The sequence below is a fragment of the Periplaneta americana genome, chromosome 9, assembly GCF_040183065.1.
Source record: "Periplaneta americana isolate PAMFEO1 chromosome 9, P.americana_PAMFEO1_priV1, whole genome shotgun sequence".
NCBI lineage: Eukaryota > Metazoa > Arthropoda > Insecta > Blattodea > Blattidae > Periplaneta > Periplaneta americana.
This window is the reverse complement of record NC_091125.1, coordinates 71,887,740-71,911,487: the sequence shown is the minus strand read 5'-3', so window position 1 is coordinate 71,911,487 and position 23,748 is coordinate 71,887,740. Positions and strand designations below refer to the sequence as shown.

At 34.9% G+C, this 23,748-nt stretch overlaps 1 protein-coding gene across 2 annotated transcripts in view; it reads left to right on the top strand.

The window, feature by feature from the left end:
- The window catches only part of LOC138706073 (uncharacterized), a 62,729-nt gene that overhangs the window by 28,927 nt on the left and 10,054 nt on the right, over nucleotides 1-23,748 (top strand). Inside the window, exon 5 of one of the 2 annotated variants that reach the window (XM_069834994.1) lies at nucleotides 879-3,036. The exons of the other annotated variant lie outside the window; for it this stretch is intronic. The gene's annotated coding sequence lies outside the window, so the exon portion shown is untranslated. Of the gene's footprint in view, nucleotides 1-878; nucleotides 3,037-23,748 lie in introns of those variants that run through there. 2 annotated transcript variants of the gene reach the window in all.

The following is a 23,748-nucleotide window of genomic DNA, read 5'->3' as shown; positions in this document are numbered from 1 at the left end:
TTCGCTTAGGAATTGTAGCATTTATCGACCCTGTTGTCCTTAATTTGTTAACAAGACGTCTAACAGTTTCTCTACCCTGAATTGGAGCACCTGGATATTTCACTTCAAATTGCCTACGCACCTCTCTACATGACTCTATTTTCACATATGCATCATACATAAATACTCTCTGTTCAAGCGTGAATTTTGCGTTTGCATTGTTAACCAATTTTACACACATGCTGAATATTTAAGCAGCTGTGTCAAGGAACTGCACTGTACGTGTTAAATACTGCAATATCTGGCTCACAACTGATAACTTGTCGACCTTGATTGTCGAGCATGTCTCAACAACTGCGCGCACAAAGCGGCGTATCAGTACATGCCGCTTTCCTGGCCTCACCCGTAGGCGAACGCTCTGTATTTCGTGTAGAGAGTAATAGGGTATGCATAAAGTTCCAGTACTGAGAATTTAAATATTTATTACCAATTTACAATACCAATTATGAAGCTGTGTCTGATTTTTAAGACATGATATGTTGGTTATGTACAACAATCAACTCTGTGGTGACCTCGTGATATTTGTATTACTTACATGAGAGCATATAACGGAATATGTCCAAATGTGTAAACATGGGTTTGAAAGAGAACAGGGAACATTTACAACACTTTCTGTGTGAACTACAGTTTTCTAACAAGTATTTACAAGCATTTTTATAGTTTCTAGCTTCGTCGAATGGACAAAGTTTGAGATTTCTTGTTCTCAAAAGAAATAGCAGATGTTTCTTTTGACTTCCATGATTCAAAGGTAGCTGAAGCTGTTCTTGTCCTGTCCCACTCAAATACATTGCAAGTGAGGGTTTTCTCTATGATCAATAAAAATAAAATTTCTTTCACAGCATATTTGGGGCTGAATGGTACACTCTTTTCGATCATCATTGTCAAGAAAATGTCAGCAAGTTTGAACCTACTCCAGAAGTTCTTATGAAGGCCAAGAACGTCACAAAGATGTATTGTACAATGACGGGCATGACGAAAAATCAATGAAACAAGTCCAATTGGAAAACCGTTAATTTGTTTTCATCTTTTAATACATTTTTCTTACCACTTATATTTTATCATCAGCTATATTCTTCCATGAATGGAACGAACAAAGGACAAATCATGGAAAATTATAACTGATAATGCTCCAATGAATCCAAGATACATGGCAGCTGCACATGTCACAATAGTTGCAGGGTACGATAGCCTTACCTATCTTTTACACAGACTTGGCATTCGGGATAGCCCTCTTTGCTCACTTTGAAATATGCAAGAAAGCAAGGACAATTCTCATCTTCAAAACTTTCTCCTTAACACAATTTGTTATTTATTACTTACTGTTTTTATTTCAGACCTTTGTTTATATATTGTATGTATTAAGAGAATGACCTTTTGTCAAGTTCTGAGTTGCATTGGAAATAAAAAGACATTTTTGTGTTAAATAGCAGTTTGAACCTTGCACTTTATTAACTTGAATATATACTGTAATATGTATTTAACAGGCTGGGAATTTTTCATTTCAAAAATACGTAGTGACACTTGTGGCAGACGAGGTCGCAGTTGACATTTTTCTCGAGGTTATCCTTTTTCTGCATATTACATATCAACATTTCGTCCAGTCTCCATTCCACTATCATTCCACATCATTCCCCGAACACTAGCTGGCGACGCATGGAAGGGGTTGGTCTAAGAATGGTTGAGGGTTGCCTGCTCGAAATCTACATATGCAGCAAATCTTAGTGTTGTCAGCTGGTGTGGGTTGGAAATATGGCTAGCCCGAGGGTAAGCATAATAGATCTTTTAGGTTGCAGGAATGGACCATAGTGCCACCCTCCCAAAAAAAAAAAACTGTTCTCTTGAACCTGACAGGTCACATGGTTTTCATTTGAACTACAGACAGGAAAAATTTCAAGTAACAGCAAATAACATACAGTGGAACAAAATTCAACGTTCAATCTTGAAGACAGTCATGAAGGACTGGGTCAGAGCATTGACGGCAGACTATTGTGATAAGTAAACACAGAAATTTGGGTTCGAATATAATAAAATACCTGTGTGGGATATGAAAATGTGGTGAAGCAGCTGAAAATATTTTTTGTAATCTTGTAAGAATGTAATAATATTGAACTTGCAGTGACTTTATTATTTATGACAAATTGGAATATGTTTTTTAAATATGCCTTACAGAACTCTAAAGGGAAAACGTGTAGAAAAAATAAATTAGGTGATAATATGTTACAAATATGTGACTGTGGAAATTAGTTTATACATTTCAAAATTAACTTACTGTATATTACTACATGAAGCATTTCAGTTAAAACTTACTACCGGATTAATAAATTTTCATTAATTAAATATTTTAATAAGCGGCTTGTAGGTATGTAAGTAATGTAGGGCTATAATATGCAACATTTATGGTTCACTTTCCTACGTTAAATAAATGTCGCAACCTTTTACTCTATTTTAAATACTTTCCTATGAAATAAAGAGATGAGTGGATATTTATTCCAAATTGTATTGTATTACTTTTTCTGCTTGTAGTAATAGGCTATAGTGAAAATGCAGATGTGGTGAGAAAAGCACAAGTTAAGTTTCCTGAAATGTGAGGGGTCTCTTTGATGCCTTTAGTGAATATTCGTATTATATACCAAGTGTTTCAGATTAATAGTCAAAACGATACAGATGATATAGGATCTAACATGAATATTTCGAGATAGGAAACCAATGGTTAGAGATGCCATCTTAAGGTATTAATTAAACGCTAAACTTCTGGGTTAGTGCCTGATGGATATGCAAACCTGCTAATATGCCTGTCATGTCAAAGTTTGAATACAGCTTTCAAAACAACACACGCCGTCATCTGGATGTGATATTCTTCAAATGTTGGAACTTCCACACTTGGCCATCACCAGACCTCACACCTCTGGACTTTTCCCTTGTGGGCACATCAAATCCCTAATTTACGAAACTCTAGTTGAAATTGACGAGGAATTGGTTGCTAGAATCCTAGCTGCCTGTCTTGTCGTACAACAAACACCAGAGATATTTTGGAGTGCTGCAGAATTTCTTGCGTCATTGTACTACATTTTTCTGGTTAATGAATGTCATTTCGAACAGTTGCTATGAGTTTTAAAACATTTTGAAAATAAAGCAGCTTAAGGAAATGTTCCACACACTTATTACAGTATTCACCTGAGAATTTAAGAGCTTATGGAGCATTGAGATGGCATTTCCGACCACTGGTTCCCTATCTCAAAATACCCATGTTGGACCTATTTATCATCTATATCATTTTGACCCTGTTAGTCTGAAACACCTGGTATATTTATAGACAAATACACCTGTCCTTTCACAGTGTTTTGTGGCTTCTGACAGAGAAATACAAGTCAAATATAAAACAGTACGACGATTTTTTGGATTTCATTGAATACCTTGTACTTGACAAATAACACATTTAAAACAAAATTCTTAGTTCATATTGAAATTAATTCTTGTACAGTATAGTTTCTAAGGCATTACTCTACATAAGTATATAGAAAACATCTTCTTATAACATATAAATAAAAAGAATTACATGACTGACATTGTTTCTGTCTCGTTTACTCTAATCATGGAATGAAATGGTAGGGCTGTTATCATCTCCATTCCCTGTGTGCTTAATTGCTTCAATTCATTTTATATTAGAGGGCTGTGAAATTGCTTCTTTGTTTGAACTCCAGTAAGTATGACCTCCGTGGAAATGTAGGTGATAATTTGCTCACACTGAGATGGAAATATACATTATTGTCTATTAGCTACAAATAGGAGAAACTAAGATCAGTAAGTCTACAGTCCGTATGGTGAGAGAAAGTACCTCACATTTAACAAATGCGCCGAGAACAGCATAGCCACTGATACAGCTCAAGCGTCAGGCATATTTGTCTGCTGATCTTGAGCTGTGCTTGAGCGAGAGTTCGATTCCAGTTTGGGCTGTTTGTCTGGCTGGGGTTTTTTCCGACGTTTTCCCCAACTGTAGGGCTAATTTCAGGAAATGTATGGTGAATCTCGGCCTCATCTCTCTAAAATACCATCTCGCTATCACCAATTCCATTGACGGTAAATAACGTAGTATTTGATAGTTAACTATCTAAAAATAATAAAAAAGGAGCAGTGTTGACATTCCATCTAAATTACCCTCACGTAGTGGAGTGTACCCATGTGGTACTTAGGAAAGAGCCAAAAACTATGCCCCTTTCCATGACAGCCTAAAATATTGCAGTGTTGTTATTACTTATAAGAATAAGATAGGCTACTAGACGTTCTGTTTGCTACTGATGACCTTAAAGCAGAGTGCAGTGAGAGAGAGTGTGATTGGAAAGCACGTGCTAAAATTTGTCTTTCTTTCTCCATACAAACTGTAGTATTAAACAGAGAAAGGAAAAGGTTTTCTTTAATATGTCACTTTCTGTAAATATCCCTCGTTTTGAACTCTTTTCCTTTTGATCTTTGTTACGGTGGTTCTTTTAAATATGCCTAAGACGACTTTTTTGGAGATACATCTTAGTGTGGTTGACGAGGGAACAAATTTCTTGAAAATATAACAAGTACTAACTATTGCAGTATACTGTTCGACATTAAACTACCTGTACCGTATTTGAATAAAGAGGAGTGTTAAACAACAATCTTCTTCAAATATTTTAGATTACCCAGTTAAATGTGGTAGTAATGTACAGTATAATGAACTCTTTCAAGGGCGTCCTTTCTAATAATATGAAGATGAAGCTGCAAGTTTCAAAATTGTACTTTTGAGACGTATTTACTCAAGTGAAAATACTCAAAAGAAAATCTTCCAATGATTAGACTTATTTCTTTATAAAATATGAACAGATTTACCATTGTTGAACTTAAAAAAGAACTTCACATGAAAGGTTATAAGAAACTGCATATGCATTCTCATATGACATTTAATTAAAAAAGATTAAATACATTAATATAATATAACTTACTATCACATTAACCATAACCATGTCATAAAGGCATAAGTAAGGAAAGAGCTCACAATGGGAATGCCAATAGAATGGCTCTGACAGTTCTCCATATTGTAGTCAACAAACACTGACCACTGCTACTTTTAACTGCTGGAAACTTTATACTGTCTAGTCTTTTGTCTAAGGTGTACTTATATGAATAAGCTGCACGATACATAAATACTATTCTGTACTTAATATTAGCCATAATACAAATTAAAACTTTCAAGAGACAGAAATAATAACCACATAACAGACGTGTATTATGTACTTCGGTACACCTAAGGTGATTGAAGCACATTCTTCTGTTCTGTAGAATTACAGTAGTTGCCGTGATAACGTAAATCTTCTTCTTCTTTTTCCTCGTAATTTAGAGCCGTGCCCTGTCTTTTTCAACTGGAGCTGATTCACTGTGAGGCAGGTAACAAATTTTCATGCCAGCATTTTTGAGGTCATAAATAAAATCCTGTAATGGTACAGGAATGGTACAGGCAGATCAAATTCCTAAACTTTCTTTTTCCTAATTTCATAGAACTGTCAGAGCCATTCTTTGAGTGCCCTAAATTTAGTATCGTATTAAAAATTAAAATGTTTCACCATGTTTCTTTAAATTAATTTACAATTTGTATACCATGGTGTTGCGTAGGCCTATACTTTTTTTTAGCTTTTAGTATTTATTTTTCAGTTGAAGTGTATCAAATCATTTTGTCTTGATACATAATGTAACTTTCTATGTACTAAATCGTGGATTCTAATAATAATTTGCATCCTTCCACAGATATAACAGCATGAGTGTACTTGTATTCTCTAAATACTTTTAAGGTGTTCTCCACAGTTATCAGGAAAGATCTCTAAATTGAAGCACTAATCTTATTTCTTCTGGTACCATAACTGAAAACGATTACATATTCTGTTAAGTGATGTGAAATTTTGTCGTGTATGACTTAAAATGTTGTATTAAGTTATTGAGTGGAAGATGAGTTATATTTGGGAAGCCACGCAGTGGGTTTCGTTTATGAACGAAGTTCGAGCCTATAACTAAGTTAACGTCCTATGGACATGTAACTACATTAGGCCCTAGCTGCCAGTTTTTGCATTCTGAAAATTTGTGGATTACCTTCAATATTAGTCGGTAGGTTGTTATGACTTTCATGCATGAATTGGTTGTTTATGCATTCTTGTCATGAGCAAGATGAGTGACGTCAGAGATCGGGTAAGAGTGTAAGTACGGAAATGTTATTCTTGTACACTAGAATACTGTTTATTAATCTACCAAAATATGATTATAAATGAATTCATAGTTAAATGAAGAAGGGCATAAATGGCTACCGACTAATAGTAAAGGCTACCCGAGTTTGCCACTCATCAATTACAATTTAAAGCACATTTTCACCATTCTGTTTCTTAAAAATACATCACTACGTATGAAGACTATGTATTGTCGTGATGTTATTGAAATTTGAACTGTGTATAACTAGCCTTTGATTTATAATAATGAATTTGCAATAATATAAAATGTCACGGTATAGACGGTAAGTTCAGCTATATTTATTCTTTTAATATTAAATCGTCCCAGGTACTCATACATTGCTCACAGGCACCATATAATCGAGCTCAGTGTAGACATACCTTGCATTATCAGATACACAGGTTCACATTGTCACATAGGGGTACTTACTACATTACGAAAATATATGTCTGTCTGCATGCACGTGTTTGCTTCAATTGCAAACCGTGTCACCTGATGGTTAAATATATAATATCAGAGTGTTTAGATATGCCCTGACGACTCACTCCCTTCTCCATTATTTAATATGCTTTTGTGAATACCATTGTTATTATTTAAAGTAGGTGATACGATGCCAATTTTTGTAATACATATTATGCTGAAAGTTTTTCTCTTTTTAAACTTTTACTTTATTTGTTTAATTTTATTTAAATTACAGGATATTCATTTATTAATTCTCCTCATAGTGAATTACCTTATTGTTTTCATTTTCTTCCATTTTAAATTGTCTATAAGATGAAATGTCCATATGCCATAATTTCCATGAAGTCAAACTGTTCATGATGTAAAATGTTCACATCAAAATATGCTAAAGACAAAATTCCATTTCAAAATATTTCTAATTTATTTTATTGGATACTGGTATTATATAAAATGTACACTATTGTTCTTCTGGCAGTGCTTCATTTTTAAGATAATAGCCAATCCTTCTAATTCTGAAGTATGACAATATTTCCCCATACTCTTTATACATACAGGATGATTCAGGAAGTTTTACTGCCATTAATGAAGCATTTTCCTGAAGTGATTTGGAATGTATTTTCTGAATAAAGATTTTTCCTATTTCACATAATTCAAGAATAATAATTGATTTTATAAACGTGTTGATGTGAATAGAGCTCTCAAATGTCAGTGCACTTATTTTGCAATGCATGAAGAGTCATTTGACGCATGTTCCGTTGACAGTCATACATTGTGGAGTTAGCAGCTTGTTAATTGCCTCAAGGTGCCGTATAAATTTACAACTGAGGAATATGCCGATGTAGTATTTATTTATGGTGTGTGTAAGGGGAATGCAACAGCTGCTGCAGCAGAATATCACTGCTGTTATCCTAATTGTAGGATTGTGAATCCTAAGACTATTAGTGGAACATTTAACACACTAAGACAAACTGTTCACTCCCCAATATTCGTATCCAGTATGAAAGGCGTCAACAACATGATGCAGCAGAAGAAGAGAATATTCTCAATGCTGTACAATGCAGTACTCGAACCACAAGACGTGTAGGTCAGTGGGTCGGTGTTGGTCAAAGGACACTCCGTGTAAATGAACTGCATATGTATCATCTTAAAGAAGTGCAACATTTAGAGCCACAAAATCAAGCCCACGGTCGAGTTCTGCACCTGGTTAAATGGAAATGGTAGAGTTTTACCACTGTAATATGTTAACTGATGAGTTACAGTTCACACAGGATGGCATTAATAACTTACATGAATGAGCAGATATTAACCCTAAAACCACACTGTTGGATTGGTCGTGGAGGTCATCATCCCTGGTCAGACAAGTCCCCAGATTTGACACCTTTTGATTATTGCTTATGGGGGTGGGTGAAGGATTTTGTGTACCAGATTAAGGTAAACACACATGAAGAATTGACTGTGCGCATTATGGACACTGCAGAAATCATCAGGAACAGCCCTTATAAGTTAAGGAAAGTGACACATGCTATTCTAAGCATACGACCAAGTGTGTGTAGGTAGAAGGAGACACGTTTGAAAATCTCTTATAAAACTAAGATTTGATGAGCTGAATGAAGTTTATAACAAGTAAGCAATTACAAGAGTGGGAACTGTATCCATTTTTTGTGTTTTCTGTAGTGATATTATTAAATTTTGCCTCTACTTTCAGATTTTCAATAACCTGTAGCGACTTAACTATAAGTCAGACCCTATTTTTTTTATTTTTACATTTTTTGCTCCATTTGACCTCAGGAGGGCTCTCCCTAAGAGGCGGTGAAACTTCGTGAATCACCCTATATTGTAATTTCTCACCATTTGTAGTAGGTAGTTTGTCTTCGGTTTGTAATATATATTTTATTGACAGGCTCTTTAATAATTTTTGTATACCTCCCTCCCCCTCTTGCTTATGTGATTTGTGTCCAGATTTCATTTTCTTCTTGCTTTAGACACTACAGGAATCTCCAAATGGAAGCATGATGTACTACCATTAGATATTGAAAGTGGTTGTGTCATCCTTAAATCACATTATTCACTGCATGCCTTCCAGAGTTGTGTAACTATATCGTCAATACATTCATCAATTTGGCCACTCACCTCTGCAGAGACGTTTTGTATATCTTCAAAAGGGATAAGTGGCAGAGCCATAAGAGTAACATCTTTGCGAACAGAGTTATCAACCTGATCATAAAGTCTTCTAAGACGATGGTCACAAACACATCCAGATCATTTGATTGATTGTAATGAAATAAACAACCTTTACTATCGGTTCCTGGGACGATCATCTGGCGGTATTCACGTTTGCCAATTCATAATCCAACATTATAGTTAGCTCTTGAAATGAACTGGAACTTCAAGATCAGCACATTGGTTCTTGATCTGCTCAAAGTATGAAATAAGTATCTTGTGTGAGGCGAGTTCTAAACGAAATACAAGGGTGAACACAAAGCCAAGATAGTTCCCGTGTATTGTGAAGAAAAGGGCGAAGGATTAGGATATAGTCTTGAAAGTTTCATCAGAAAATATCATATCACACGATCATAGAACCCCTATGCTATCGTCACAGGCAAACATTAAAATTCGATTCTGATAATTCTGTCCTGAGTTCAAATAACAGAAACTGTTGGCCTCTTGTTGTACAGTCATATGTACTATCTGTTATGAATAACTCATTTATTATACTTGGATTTGGAAGCCACTCGTGAATTTGGCAGTTAATCGTTTGTTCCAAACCTCTGCACTCTGGCATCCATTGATACTTCTTCTGCAGAAGTCCCCAACAGTTGCAGTCTAAACAGATAACGGAGTTTCATTGGACATTGTTCCTGTCTTTGCCTTAATACGATTCAAGTTATGCTTGACTTCTATCACTGCTTCATCAGTACAATATAAGTGCTTCTCTGTGCCATCCCATAACACCAGTGGTGTCATTCAGCTGTTTCGTACTGGTTCTCCCGAACCTCTTGTTAAATTTGTCACAGTTTGTAGAAATGGTTGTTAAAAAAGTTTTAAGTTTAAAATATTTAAATATTTGGTATGTTTTTTACAGAACGGAAAAACATTAAAATAACTGCTGAAGCTTTTCTGGCGATGTAATAATTCAAAACGTTCTCAGGCTTCCAGCCAGGTAATAAGTTAGTGATGCACCAACTTATTATCTGGCTGGAAGCCCGAGAACGTTTTGGGAAAACATTAATTTAACACGAACTTGAGCTCTTTAATATTACAGAAAACATAATGTAAAAACAAATGACAATATAGCTCGAAGTGATGTAGCCTTCGGTACCATTTAGACCTTAAGCTCTGCTTATGTTTGAATCTAATTCGCAGATAGCCTTCAGTGTAGTGTAATAAAGTGTTATAGCATTTCAGGCTCTCTTCAGTAGCGGTGGTAGCAACATGTCTAAGAAAAGTAAAATATATGATACAGTGCTTGATGTTTCCGAAAGTGAGAAGTAAAATTGCTAAATGTTCAGTACAGCATTCATCTTTTACAGAAACATTCTCTCCTGCCATTTCGTGGCAATACCATATTGTACTTTTTCAGAACCGAAAATACAATGTGGTGTTTCTATGAATTGGCGGTAATGTGATGAACATTTAATGTTCAATTAACTTGATACAGAGAGTATAAGTGCATGTGCAGATGCATTTTAGGATGTTTCAAATAATAAGTAGGTGTAGTGAGATATTCAAAGCTAGTTAGTTGGTGTTGTGAATATTCTGTATGCCACTTCTTTGTGACACGAATCAGCATTTGTGAGTTTCTAATTTACTCTTATAATTCTGCAATAGCATGTTGGATTGCAGTTTTTCCTTTATTTGTAGCTGCTTATTATTACCATATTCAATATGTTTTATATTAAAATTTTGCAGTGTATGGTTATTACTGTTAGTGGAGAGAACTGGTTGTGTAAAATAAATTAGAATGATACCACTGCTTAACACCACATATAAAGGGTCATTCCACAGTAACTCACGTTACATTCAGACACATTTAAGAAACTCATTAGATATACTAAAACAAAAAAATAAAGCTTTTTTGGCGTATTTATTGCATTTGGGAACATTCTTCATGGCTATTTCATCTAAATCACAAATAATTATATTCCCGATTACTGGTTACTGCCATGAAGAATGTTCCTAAATGCAATAAATGATCCAAAAAAACTTTATTTTTTGTTTTAGTTTATCTAATGGGTTCATAAATGTATCTTAATGTGACGTGAGTTGCTGTGGAATGACCCTTATGAAGTTGTTGTTAGTAGTAATAAGAGCACTACAAATTTTACGTTGACTACAATGCCAGTAAATTTTAGTCTTGTCTCCGTCATGTCATGATGTTGGTACACACATCCACGATGATAAAGCAGGGGCTTACTGATACTCAACTCATTTTAGGAAGACACTATTGGTCTTAGGGAAGGAAGTCAAGACATTTCAGTATTGCCATAGATATAGAAACTTCCTACTCTGAAGACGAGTATAGATTCATGAAGGTGTATGAGAGCATGGAGGGTTCAGGCCATTAATGACAAGGGTACTAGGCCTATATGAATCTTATTACTGACTCGATTTCTCACAATGTAGCGTATTAAATAAAATACTGATTTATATCATAATAAATTTCAGTCAAAAACATTTGAATGCTGACTGCTACTTAAGAGAAAAATTAATTAGATTACAATATGACAATATACAGAATGGAAGTGATATAACTGTGGAAATTGAAGCGAAACAGAATACATTAAAATAAATAAAAAACCCATTATGTGTTCTGTAATTAAGTGCATTGTTAATTATAAATTAGACTAAACTTAGTTTGGCAACAGCACATCGCTGGCTCACCTAAGAATACACACATGCACTGGTTTGAATGGCAGGAAATAACGATACGTGTTAATCTTTGTATTTAATTTGCAAGAAAAACCATATATTTTATTTAACAACTGCAAAGGGATAATAATCATCCCTTACCAGTGTCTCTAATGATATGAGTAAAAACCAGAATTGTATGGATAGTACTAATACTTACTGAGTGAAACAATGTTAAAATGTAGGGGAAATTTTTTTTTTTCTGAAAAAAGTATTCATTTGGGACTATAGAGGGTTGTTTCCGATCTCTGGAAACTAATTTTGAATGATGTCATATGCGTCAGGAGTCACACAACAGCTGAACTGTGGTGAGAGGTGACAGACCAGTAGTGAGTGATTTCATAATCAGAATGCACGGTGTCTCATAGCAGCAATAGGCAAGAAAATCGAGCCTTTTTGGGAGGGGTACATTACGACCCTTTCCAATGCCAAGTACAGTTTAGTGAAAATAAAAGAAGCCTGCAAAAACGTGGTTTCGTTATTTCCAAGAAAGGCATCTTTTGTGTACCTAATAAGACTGGTAAAGCTCGGGTGGGATTAATATGTATCATCTCAAGAGGTGCGGTTTGTGGGGGGGGGGTGGATTTGCTTGCTTTTTTCAATCTGGAATAATCCCATCCGAGCTTTACCAATCTTATTAGGTACACAGAAGAAGCCTTTCTTGGAAATAACGAAACCACGTTTTTTGCAGGCTTCTTTTATTTTCACTAAACTGTACTTGGCATTGGAAAAGGTCGCAATGTACTCCTCCCAAAAGGCCCGATTTTCTTGGCCATTGCTGCTGTGAGACACCATGCACTCTGACTATGAAATCACTCACTACTGGTCTGTCACCTCTCACCACAGTTCAGCTGTCGTGTGACCCCTGTCTAAAATCAGGTGTCCATCCATATCTTTCTCTTTTTCCCATGAGTATCTGCAGACATTTGAGAGTTAAATTATGTGGATGTTTTCACGTTAACATAAGTTCGACTGGCAGATTTTTGTCCTTTGTTTTGTTGACAATTGAAACTGTCTGAAAATTCAAGATATGTCTGCATTTCCTGGTACAGAAAGCAAGTGAAAATACAGTCAAACCCTGAGTCATATATTCACTGTCAGTATTTTTGATGGCGTGAGAACAAATGAAGGTTAAAAAACTTCACATTTTGTATTAACAAAATGCACTTACCTTTAAATTCTAAATAAAGCAGTTGCAAAAATATTTACATTTTCAAAAGCCAACCAAACACTTGGATTGGCTTAGCAGTGTAAATATATAAAGTATTTAACTTCTTTGCTTGTTTCTAACATTTTTAAGCGCTCTTATATTAATTGAAGACATGAATTGACAAACATTGTAAGTCCACACATAAATTGTTTAGAAGAGCAAGAAAACTACATAGGCTTGAAGTATAAGAGTAGTGAAATAAAGATTTGTATGATTCAAAAACAAAGTACACATGATTATGTCTCATGACCAGAACATAGTGCGAAATGGAAATATAAAAATTAGAAATTTATCTTTGAAAAGGTGGAAAAATTCAAATACCTTGGAGCAATAGTAACAGATATAAAAGATACTCGAAAGAAAATTAAACGCAGAATAAAATATGGAAAATACCTGCTATTATTTGGATGAGAAGCTTTTGCCATCTAATCTGTTTTCAAAAAACCTGAAAGTTTGAATTTATAAGACAGTTATATTACCGGTACCAGTTGTTCTGTATGATTGTGAAACTTGGACTCTCACTTTGAGAGAGAAACAGAGGTTAAGGATAAGGTGCTTAGGAAAATATTTGGGGCGAAGAGGGATGAAGTCACAGGAGAATGAAAAAAGTTACACAATGCAAACTGCACACATTGTATTCTTACTTACTAAGATAAATAAGAACATTAAATCCAGACATTTGAGATGGGTAGGGCATGTAGCACATATGGATGAATCTAGAAATGCATATAGAGTGTTAGTTGGGAGACCTGAGAGAAACAGACCTTAGAGGAGGATAATTTTAAAATAGATTTGAGGGAGTTGGGATATGATAGTAGGGACTAGATTAATCTTGCTCAGGATAGGGACCAAAGGCGTACTTATGTGAGGACAGCAATGAACCTCCAGATTTTCTAAAAGCCATTTGTAAATAAGTATGATTCAAAAACACAGACTTAGAGTCAGACTTAAGATATTATTTTTTACAGGATGGTAGCCTACACAAAACACAACATAACTTAATGTCATGTAAAAAGTCAAATTCGGTAAATTTTGGATTTGTAATGTTTGTCAATTCAGGTCTTCAATTGTGTTGTGTTATTTACTGATTTTAAAAAGTTATGTGAGTTTATACTGGTATTTTCTTGATATTGAAGGGTAAACAATAACTATATGGTAAATATCTTTTTGTCTATAAATTCATTCTAGTGAAATGACTGAAAAATTAAAGTTATATACCAGTATTAATGTATTTTTCATATTGAAAATAATGTGCATTTAACATTTTTAATCAGAACTGTACATAACAATTAAAATATATGCCATATTTCTGCATGATGCTTACAAGGCTGTAAATATCATAATGGAATTTGTATTAGTGAAAAGCAAGCATAATGAGAAAATTATGTCGCAGTCATAGAGCTCTACAGTGAAAGTATATCAGGGGTTGACTCTGCTAAGTAAATCTATTCTATTATGCATAAAATTAAAGTTAAAATAAACCTTCACTATAAAACATGATTATTACTTTAGGGTACAGTACCATATATAAAACTGGAATTCTTTTCATCCACATGAATGCAAATAATGCACAATATGGGTCATTTCAATTAAAAAAAACTAAATGAGTGATACAATTAAAATGCTTTTAAATGTTTTTCAGTAAAACTATTACTGTATGCATCTTTTAGTTACAACATTCGATTTTCGGGGGATTACACAATCAAAGATGTTCACATGAAATTTTAACTGCCCAGTGAAAAGAAACCACAAATGTTCAGAACTTCATGCTAAGTCTTAATTTCCGGAGAAAAATTATCTGTGTCAATGTTTTACAAATGAATATTAGTTGCTATTTCTCATTTGCAAATACAGCCATTTTAATACATGTGGCATTTGAAATAGCCATTCACTGTATCACGCCAGAAACAACATGTCACTTAATGGAATTTCGATAAATTATTTACAATAGTATTAGGCGTAGGAGGTGCTGCAAGCTTATAAGCCTAAGACTTAAGGCATAATAGGAAGCTAATTGCGAGGCTTTGGCTGATAGTACATAAGTATGTACATAGCCTATGTATGAATTATAATTTAATATATTTTTTTCTGTTATCTGGAAACTGCAGTGTCACATACTTCTTAATGATAAAATTTCCGATATATAATAAGAATATTATCATTTAGAACTGATGTTAACCCAGGAGAAGTCGAACATAAAATGTTGTTCGGGTGGTCACAATATCCAGCATTTTGCCGATGTTAGCACCACATTGGATTTTTTCCTTCAATAACTTCTGAGAGGGATGAAATAGTGAAGAAAAGAATGTCCATACGTGCTTTAATACTTCCCAACCCTACTATATGTTCAACTGGCTTTTGTACTACAAAATACATGTTTTATTTTGTAAAAGGGTAAGTTGTCTGGCGAAATACTTGCACTGAAGGAAAGGTTTAGAACATTTAAAGAGAAATAATAAACCCGACTTTTTCTTCTGTAAACTATTTCAACCTTATTTAGTTCCGGAATAGATGCATAACAAATCACAAAATTGTGGAATAAATAAGAATGATTAAAGTATTCCTGCTCTTTAGATTATATCTCTTAGAATAATATACCGGTAATGACTCATTTTGTGCAATCTTTTGCAATTCAAGACCCTGTAAGATTAAAATAAAGGCCAATATACAGATAACTGCTAGTCTAAGCCAACCTTTCATAGAGGCGAAAAGTTCCCTTGAAAAGCTATAGTTTGAAATGTGCACAGATTTAAGTTGGATTTTAGGACCATGAGACATGGTAATCCATATACATGGCATTTATGTTATGTACCTTATACTTGAGTATATAATGAATGAATTACGAAAGTGATTGCTTATGAATATAGAATCTTATAGAAATATCTATATATATTTTTTTGTTAAATCTTATACTTAGCTATATTTTTACAACTTCATGGTGGGGAATTATAATTATATATCACAAAACAGGACCACAATAAATTACCATCGATTTTCATTTCTCGTCCACAAAGAAAATACTTAATTGGACGTTACAAGTGAAAAGGAAAGATTCCCTTTGTTTGATAGTTCAGATACTCCAGTCTTACTTGTACTTCTCTAACTCAATATATACATTCACTCATACATAAGAGCCAGTCTCCTTGCTGCAGAGAGGAAATTGTTTACTACAACCTAAGCAAAACAATGTTAAACAATTGATTTGCTAAAAATATTGTTTAAAGGGAACAGTAATCAACATATCATTATCAGTAGTCACATGATTAACATGATTTCCATTAAGATTGAGGTTTGAGAGTTCAAACCTATTTGATGACGATGGACTTTTTCTAGGACGATAAAAATCTTAGCTTGGCTTTCTTCAGAATGGAAGTAAATCTGCATGGCTACTATCATAGACTTAAGATACATAAGGATAATGTCTCTCAATGAGAGGACTACAGGCACAATTTACAGTTCATTCCTTGTTCACGTCAGAATTCAAGTACACTAATCATTATCTTAATCCATAATTTTATCTTCAGGCGTAATGAATTCCTTCCTTACAAAAAAAGTATTCTTAACACTGTTAAGCTAGTAGATTTCAGCATAGTCTTTGTTGACCATATCTAGTAGAGATCAATATTGTAACATATTCATTCTGTAAACACTGCCAAGTGATGATTGGAATATTTCAGTTCAGTTTTTACGAAACATACCGGTACTTAGTGAAATGTATATTTTAAACAATAGTCTTTTTTGGCAGGATAAGTAAATTCGTCTTTACTAGTACGAGTAAGTTATACGAGTTCAGAAGCCCTAACTTGATGTTAGGTTATAAAAGCCTTGCACTGCGACCTAAAAGATATTTTAGGCTAAAACTTACTGTTACAACTACGTCTAGCAAATGCCTGCCTGATCACCAGTTCATAATCGAGCTTGTCATTTTACTGATATGAACAACCTTTATGCAAATTAAATAAATCAATACATTCAGTACATTAATATCACATCTGTGAATATCTGCAATTACTTAGTTCACTAATAAACTCGCACATTAAGCTTCTGAAGGCTGTAAATGTAGATATGACTTTAGATGTCAATATTCTATAGAAACATGTACAAAGGTGATGAGACTCTAGTTCTATTTCTTCTTCTGATGCCGCACCAGAAAAAAAAAAAAACCTCAACCAGGTAACTTGTCCCAACCGGGATTGCATCCGGGACCTGCTAGTTTCGCAATCAGACTTATTGACCATTTCTAATACTATTGTGTACGAGTTTTGAATTGTTGTGTATATTAAACTGGGCAGAGAAATAAAAAATCTCTTTACGAAATAATCGTTCATTAACTTCTAAAGAGTCACTAATGTGTATTAAGCCTAGACAGGGCGATTCACGAAATTATATTAACACTTATGGAGCTTATTGCTGACGTAATTTTGAGCAAAAGCTTTAAAATGAACATAGGACCAGTTTCACGTAATGAGTTACTTCTCAATTTTTAGAAGTATTCACTGTGAATTGTGTACTTGCTGCACTAAACGGTTTTATCAAACACTGTCAAGCAGACATGGATAGATATAATACACAGTGTCCCGCTTAGAGCTATCGAGAAATAAATGCTCACCATTTAAAATCAGATGAAGATATTGTTTTGATTTACATCTGACAAGATGCAGAAACTGTCCAAGTTTATGCACCAATGGTTTAAAAACAGTTGCATGTTCACGCGCATGCACACTAATGTTTATCGTGGAAACAAGCCTGGCGTCATTCAGTAGAACATTCCGTCATTGGACCATTCTCCTTCATCGAGGCTACAATCAAAGGGGAATGTGTATCTGGACATGTGCAGAACTTTTGTTGTTGATCATCTCCCCCCCAGAATCGGTTTTTCAGTAACATGGGGCTCCATCCCTTGCTATGGAGCAGTGTGTGGCTTCTTGAATGCAAACTTTCACAATAGGTTGATCAGAAAAGGAGAAACCTTGCCTGGCCACCTATGTCACCCGTCTTGACGTTCATTGACCTTTTTCTGGGACTTTATGACGAGTGTTTTGTACCAACATAGTACATTTGACACTTTGGAAAAACTGAGACAACGCATTATGAATGCAGCTGCGCTAATCACTCCACAAATGTTACGGAACACTTAGCAGAAGGTTGAGTACCTTTTGGATGTCTTCAGGGTAGCTCGAGGCGCACACATCGAGTTGCACTGACCATTCTCTGAAACTCGGAGAGTTTTTACATCAAGTTATATAAAAAGTTATGTTATAAAACCATTATTTATACTTAAAATTAACACTTATTTCTCGATCCCTCTAAGCCGGACACAGTGTATAAATATTGTAAGATTGTTGATTGGCTTGTGTATCTCTGAAAGTAGCAGGTAGTTCACATGCGTGGGACAAGGTGAATTGAAGAAGGAAGTGATTTTTTCAATCTGCTATAAATGTTATTTTGTACCAAGAGAACAAGCTCTCCTGGATCTGAACAAACCGTTCATAAAGCACAAATTATTCTTTCATGCTCAACGAAGTAACAACATTTAGTTTAAAATTAACATGCATTTTTTATATCTTCATGTGAAAGGTTTCTAGTATTCTATATTGTAATCACGTAGGCCTTCTTTTAATTTAATGAATTCTAATTTTATAAGCATTTATTTTAGAATTATATACAATACATCTTTGTTTCATAGATAACACGATTAGGTACCATTTATTTTATTAAAATTGAAATTATTATAGCATCCTATTTATTAAGAACGGAACTCATGTTCACATGAATTTCTTCACTTAAACTGTTCCAGAAGCTGTATTAATATTGAGCAAACTCTGGCATGTAAAAGTGGGGACTAAAAATGAACTCTTAGTGGATCATTCATTCATAGTTTTCTGCCCAAAGTAGGTCAGGTCCTTCACTGCAAACCTTTCTCTAAACTTCCCTCTTTTCCACCTTCCTCTTAGTATCCACATCATCATCCTCATCGTCGTCCTCATCATCATAATAATTATCCTCACAGGTTGTAGTTCTTTGAAGAACTGTTACGGTCTACCAAAATCTTCTTTCCACTGTTTTTAGAATGTCCTAAGGATCTTTTTCCTTTTGAATTATAATTCATGACTACCTTTGGTATGGTGTTGACATTCGATTTACATGTTGGAGCTTATTGATATTGACGTATGTGATCTAGAATGGGTATCATTTGGCGTTCGTCCAAGACATCTTCATTTCTTTTCCCGTCTCCACATACGATCCATATATGATGTTGTCAATTATCTGATATCTTCTTCTGCCCCAGACTTTTTTCCCCGTTCACTATTCCTTCCAATACATCCCTCTTACGATGAAAGATGAGTGGAACAGAGAAAAATTCTCTCCGGCATCAAGGATTTGAACCTGGATTTTCAGCTCTACGTGCTGACGCTCTATCCACTAAGCCACATCGGATTCCCATCCCGATGTCGGATCGAATCCTCCCAGTTTAAGTTCCACCTCTTGGGTTCCCTCTAGTGATCTACCCTCATGCACTGCATTCCCGGCCACTTAGTCACTCATAACGAGTGCACCTCTGCACATGTGTGTGGACATGGTCCCACTGTCATACATCTATGACGCAGTGCATGAGGCTAGGCCACTAGAGGGAACCCAAGAACTTAAACTGAGAGGATTCGATCTGACATCGGGATGAGAATCCGGTATGGCTTAGTGGATAGAGAATCAGTACGTAGAGCTGAAGACCTGAGTTCAAATCCCGGTGCCAGAGAGAATTTTTCTCTGTTCCACTCATCTTTCATCATATGATGAAGCAGAATATCTGCACGGAAATATCATATGTATAGTCCTACCATCGGATCTGTGCCCCTGTAAGATATGCGAACTGAACCTTAATTCCTTTTCAGCCTCGGCAATTCATTTCTCTCCCTGTATTCCTATTTCTCTCTTTTCTATCCCTCTTTCTTTCTTTCCCTCACTACTCACAATTTTTTAGCCTTCTTACGGGACAGTTTATTTGCACTTGCAGTCCAGTGTTGTCAACTCAACATGAATACTGTAGCACAGAGTGGTGAAAGAAATATTATTAAGCAAGTAATAGCATTTTGCATAAGTCAATCAGTGTCATTAGACCTACTTAAATTAAATTATGAATAAGTAATAATTAACCTTACATATTATAAGCAATATTCAAGAGACATGACACTGTTTGACGGAAGTTTGGCAACATCCCTGTTCGGCAAGGTTCGTGGCCTGCTGTTTGACGTAGTGGGAGAGAAATGGGTGGAATGGGGTGAGTAGAGACATTAACTTTTCCAAGAACGACGACAGTGCTGAAGGGGCGCTGATGGTCCGACAATACTTCGGTACATCATAATAATAAGATTCTTCTTAGCCATATCCAGCCAATTTCCTTTTTTCTCTTCCAGCATTATACTTTCTTTGTCCACTCTTTCTAACACAGCTTCATTTCTTACTTTGTCTTCCATTTCACATGCTTTATCTCCTCCATATCAACATTTCAAATGCTTTCAGTCATTCCTCGTCACTTTGTCGTAATGTCCATTTTTCTACCCCATAAAATGCCAAACTCCACACAAAGCACTGCACTAGTCTCTTCCTCAGTTCTTTTTCCAGTGGTCCACATATAAGATGCTCCTTTTTCTATTAAAAGCCTCCTTTGCTACTGCTATCCTCCTTTTGACTTCTTGGCAGCAGCTCATGTTACTACTTATAATACACTTCAAGTATTTGAAGCTGTCCACGTGACCTACTGTTTCATTTCGAATTCTCACTTTTACCTTCTTTATTTTTCTTCCACTAACACGATGAATATGCAAATGATAAATAAAGTACCACTACTTATATAATGAAGTACTGTAACTTATTATTTGATAATATGGACTTTCTACACGAGGCAAGTGTACCTTAATTGATCTGTTTTGTGATGTCTTTCTTTCTCCTCTACAAAATGATCTGTGACAAGTTAATTAAAGTTCGCTTATAACAATAGCTGTTTTTTGATCGGACACACGGGAGTGCACAGTCGGCCTTCTTCCATTGTATTTTGTGTAAATGTTCCATTCTTATTAAGGAAAACAAGCATCTTTCTACTTCTCTGCTTGAATGATCACTATGATTTAAAAGAGCAAGGTTAACACATCTAACGCATTTGAAAATCTGTTGATTGTATTATACGTAATTCAGTTCATGGTATTATTCCTAAGAGTTCGGTTTAAATACGTCAGCATCCATTTTGAATTAACTTCTAGTGAAAACAATGCCTAAACAATACCCAAGTAAATCCGATCAGTCTAAAGTAGGAGTGCCAAGGTCGCCGAGGAGAGGTTATGTCAAAGACGACATTCGAGAAGCTTTAGAGCCTTAGCTTGACTTCGAATCAGCGATATCTTCCTTCTCTATCAACTTACTAGGAACTCCAACTGCCAGTTTTCACCACCTACCAACAATGCTCGCCTACACTATTACTACTTCCAAACACATTTACCACCATTACTGATTGATTACACAGAACAAGGATTCATTAAATTTAAGACCCATGACAATAATAAAAACATTTTCCAATTTTTTGTAGGGGCATCTGTGTCTCAGAACCTTTGTTTATGAACCGTGATTGAAATGATTCCTGTAAATGCCACTATAACTTCGTGAATCATGATAGAGATTTTGCAATACCGTACCGTACCGGTACTCTTACTATCGTGAGGACTTTCGTCAGATAAGTCTTTATATCCATTGCACTAGAAAATACATAACACCGCATCTCTGCAACAAGCAGTCTGTGTACACTATAGGAAAAGTTGGGATAATCATTTCTGTCCTGCATAATCACCTATAATTGACAACTGCACAGAACATTCGTGCCAAGAGACCAGCAGCAAATCAAATTACTATACTCCACTTGATAGCGAATTTTAAATTAGAAATATTACATGAAAACAGATTAGTTTGTCAGAAAGACAAAGTGAAACATAACATTGGTAGTAACTTCAAGCTTCTGGTAATAAGCCAGTATAACTTATTTTTATAAGAAATCATATCATAAAACTCAGTTCCTTGAACTGAACCTTTGCCAATCTTATATGTAGTAAAGTTAATAATTTCATAGGCTAAGGATAATGTGAACATTATGACATTTTTGTACCACGTTATACCCATCCACTTTCAAAGAGTTGTTTCTAGCGCAACCACCACATTTATTATATCCTTCTAAATGAATCCAGATTGGATTGGTACTTCTCCCAATAAGGTTAAGGTACGCACTTGGAAGCATGGAGGTAGAGCTCCATGCTTTCATGACCTCAGTACTAAAATAAGGTGGTTTTTGTCTCAATAGCGTTATTAATTCTTTCTGAGCAGTGATTCGTTTAACAGTGACACAACATTCGTTTCCATTCAGTCCAGCGAGATGTGGACCAAGAAAGGCTTTCAGCATTACAGTACATACTAGTACAGCAAATTCACTCAATGATCCTCTTCCTTTGCAAACCAATCAATTAGGTCACAACTTACTGAACAACCACTACTAAAAGAAACTAGAGATAAATCTGCATTTATTTCTAAACTATCAATATATTATTGTATAAAGAAATATAATATCTCGTAGCACAAAAGACAAAATAACACGAACACTCTCAAATTAGAGAAAAAAAAAACCAACGAAAAACAAAACTTTTACGCAGAGAGAGAAGACTAACAATACATGAGGCGATTTTCTAAAACCAAGAAAAATGAGAGAGACCTTGCCAATGCAGCCGAACATAGCCAAAAGTAGTTGAAACTAGTGCTACACTTGTCAGAGGCTAGCCACAAACTGAGTAGGTTTTCTCCAAATGTACCTCCTCTCATGGGTTCTAGTTAGGTTTAAACACTCTGCTAACAAGCTATCTTATTGGTTGAACTGCTGTTGTCATTGTTACCGGGGAGGAGAGTCAGCTGTCCCACTTTAGCATAGACACTGCAGGTTGTTCGATGTCACTTGTACAGGTTGCAGTGCTTTCTTTTTTTTTTTTTTTTTTTTTCCGGTACGGATTATTTATACTATGTATAGCGAGTGAGCATCACCAACTGGATGTGGTCTACTTGACGTAATTTATATTTTACTCGTATTGAATAGTAAAATTAATATAAAAGGAAAAATGTTCGTCATTTGCTATAACTTGTGTATGATCTTAATTCAGCTGGAAGAAATACTGTCATATTGTATTCTGGTAAAATACTAGGAGAGGCACGACCTTCCTTGCTTTCCCTGAAAATTCGCCGCTGATCCTATCCTTTAAATAAATGTAGTAAGTTATGAATAACTTTCTGTTAGTGTAATTTTTTATTATATTACACACTAAGAAATTATTTGTAATTTTTTCTTGAAATTATCGCCACCACCCTTTCTATATTTACTCATATTAGTTGCATACCGTAATCTCCTTTAAAGCCACTTTAAACATTGCTTCGAACTGTTTTAGGTTGTAATGGCAGGGTTACGGTAAAAATTAGGTTCACTTTGATGAATTAAGTTTATTTTAAATTAAGCTCCCTTTAATTTAGGATGCTGTCTTTACTTAGAATGCTTATTTTCATGTTTTCATATCCGATTGTTGTTACTGCTATTATTATTATTATTATTATTATTATTATTATTATTATTATTATTATTATTATTATGTTTAACAGACTGGCAATACAAAATAGATTGATTTAATACAATGTTACAAGATGTGCTAATATTAAATTCATAATACTAAATACAAATATTTACACACAGAATACTTAATAAATTTTACAGAAGAAAGAGTTCGTCCAAAGGGCTGGATTCGGGAAGAGTACCTAAAATGCTCATTGCATTTCCGCGTTGAATAGCAATACTTTAGTGCTGACACATGCAACGGTGA